This window comes from Myotis brandtii, unplaced genomic scaffold (assembly GCF_000412655.1).
Source record: "Myotis brandtii unplaced genomic scaffold, ASM41265v1 scaffold41, whole genome shotgun sequence".
Lineage (NCBI taxonomy): Eukaryota > Metazoa > Chordata > Mammalia > Chiroptera > Vespertilionidae > Myotis > Myotis brandtii.
Window position 1 is genome coordinate 2,203,459 of NW_005365763.1, and position 2,672 is coordinate 2,206,130.

A 2,672-nucleotide genomic window follows, 5' to 3' on the forward strand; every position below is an offset into this window, starting at 1 on the left:
TATATTCTAATCTAATAATGAGAAAAACATCATACAAATTCCAATAGAGGGGCATTCTACAAAATACCTGACCAGTACTTCTCAAACTATCAAGGTTATAAAAACATGTCTGAGAAATGGTCACAAGAGGAGACATGAGTAGTGAATGTAATGTGATATACTGGATAAGATCCTAGAACAGAAAAAGGACATTAGGTAAAATAAAACAAAACAAAACAAAACACAAGGAAATCTGAACCTTTAGATTTTATTTTATTTATTTATTTATTTATTTATTTATTTATTTATTTATTTTTTTTTTCAGTTGACCAGCATGGTTGGGTTCTCTGGCCTGGTTCTATCCAGGATCTCCAGCCAGGTTCTGTCTTTTATTTTATTTTTATTTTTATTTTATTTTATTTTACTTTATTTTTTTAGTATTTTGAGTTGTTTTTATTGTAGTTTATTTCTAATATTATGCCCTTGTGGTCTGAGAAGATGCTTGGTATGATTTCAATCTTCTTGAATTTGGGGAGACTTTGTTTGTGACCCAATATGTGGTCTATTTTTGAAGATGTCCCATGAGCACTTGAGAAGAACGTATATTTTGTTGCTTTGGGGTGAAGTGTTCTGAAGATGTCAATTAAGTCCATCTGATCTAGTGAGTCATTTAGGATTGCTGTTTCTTTGCTGAGTTTTTGTCTAGCGGATTTATCCAGTGATGTCAGTGGTGTATTAAAGTCCCCTACTATGATTGTATTGTTGTCGATCTCTCCCCTGATGTCTTCCAGGAGTTTTCTTATGTATGTGGGTGCTCCTGCATTGGGTGCATATATGTTTATCAGGGTTATATCCTCTTGTTGTATTGATCCCTTTAGTATTATGAAGTGGCCTTCCTTATCTCTTGTTATGGCCTTCACTTTGAGGTCTATTTTGTCGGATATAAGTATTGCTACCCCAGCTTTTTTTTCATTTCCATTTGCCTGAAAGATATTTTTCCATCCCTTCACTTTCAGTCTGTGTGAGTCCCTTTTAATGAGGTGGGTCTCTTGTAGACAGCAAATGTATGGGTCATGTTTTTTTATCCATTCAGCCACTCGATGTCTTTTGATTGGACCATTTAGTCCATTTACGTTTAAAGTTATTATTGAAAGGTACTTGTTTGTAGCCATTTCTTTTTTTGTGTGGCTGTTTTCTTTCTGGGCTTTTTATTTCTTCTTTTTACACCAGTCCCTTTAGCATTTCTTGCATTGCTGGCTTGGTGGTGATGAACTCCCTTAGCCTTTTTTTGTCTGTGAAGCTTCTTATTTCCCCTTCAATTTTGAATGATAGCCTTGCTGGATAGAGTATTCTTGGATTCAGTCCTTTGCTTTGCATCACTTTGTAAATTTCTGTCCATTCTTTCCTGGCCTGATGTGTTTCTGTTGAGAAATCGTTTGATAATCTGATGGGGGATCCTTTGTAGGTAACTCTCTGTTTCTCTCTTGCAGCCTTTAAGATTCTCTCTTTGTCTTGTACATTTGCCATCGTTATTATGACGTGTCTTGGTGTGGGTCTTTTGGGGTTCATCTTGCCTGGGACTCTCTGTACTTGTGTAACTTTTTTCTTCCCCATATCTGGGAAGTTTTCTGTCATTATTTCTTCAAATAGATTTTCTAATCCTTGCTGCTCTTCTTGTCCCTCTTGCAGCCCTATTATGCGTATGTTACTTCGTTTCATGTTGTCCCGAAGCTCCCTTAGGCTCTCCTCCTGTTTTTTAATTTTTTTCTCCAGTTGCTGTTCAGATTGAGCTTGTTTCTCTGCCTTATCTTCTAACTCACTAATTCGGTCCTCTGCTTCTTTCAGCCTGCTGTTGAAACTTTCCATGGTGTTTTTGATTGTAGCTATATCACTTTTCATTTCTTCCTGATTCTTGCATAGGTTGTTGATTTTCTCATCCATCCGGTGAATGAATTGTACAACCATTATTCTGAATTCTTTTTCTGTCATGTTGCACGCTTCAACTTCATTAATTTCCTTTCTTGGTGATTCCTCATTGTCTTTCCTCTGGGTGTTGTGTCGTTTCTTCATTCTGCTTATCTCCCGATGGATCAAAGGTCGGGTTGCGTGGGCCTGGGCCGTGTGCAGTGGGAGCCTCCCACCACCTTAGTGTCACTGAAGAGCTCTGACACTAAGATGTGTGGTTGTTGTTGGTTGGTGGGAACCAGGCTCGCTCTGAGTCAGTGTTGCCAGCGCTCAATGTGGCCTCGTATGTGCCCTTAGAATTAGGGACCCTGCCTGCACCGTGCTGAAATAGAGACCCCCCTGGAGCGTGTTGAAAACCAGAGCCCCCTAGCATGCGCCAGGAGTCAGAGTTCCCCAAGAGTCCAGTATCAGAGTCTCTGTTGCTTTGCGCGACTTCGCCTTGAGAATCAGGGTCCCTGTGTGCCCTTGCACCAGGAATTGGATTCACTGGCTCTTAGTATGAATGCACAGGGAATCAGGATCTCAGGCGCAGGTGATAAGAAACACAGTCAAGTCACTGGTGCTTGGTGCTGCCTCCTGCCCCGAGAAAAGGGATCCTTGGGCCTGTGCTAGGCAGACAAATTCCCGTTCGCGCGATTGCTCCCAGCCCAGGGCTCCGAAGCCCAAAGTGCGCGCAGGATCAGTTCCAAGGTGCTCGCGCACTTCCAGGCCAAAGTTCCTGCAGCACT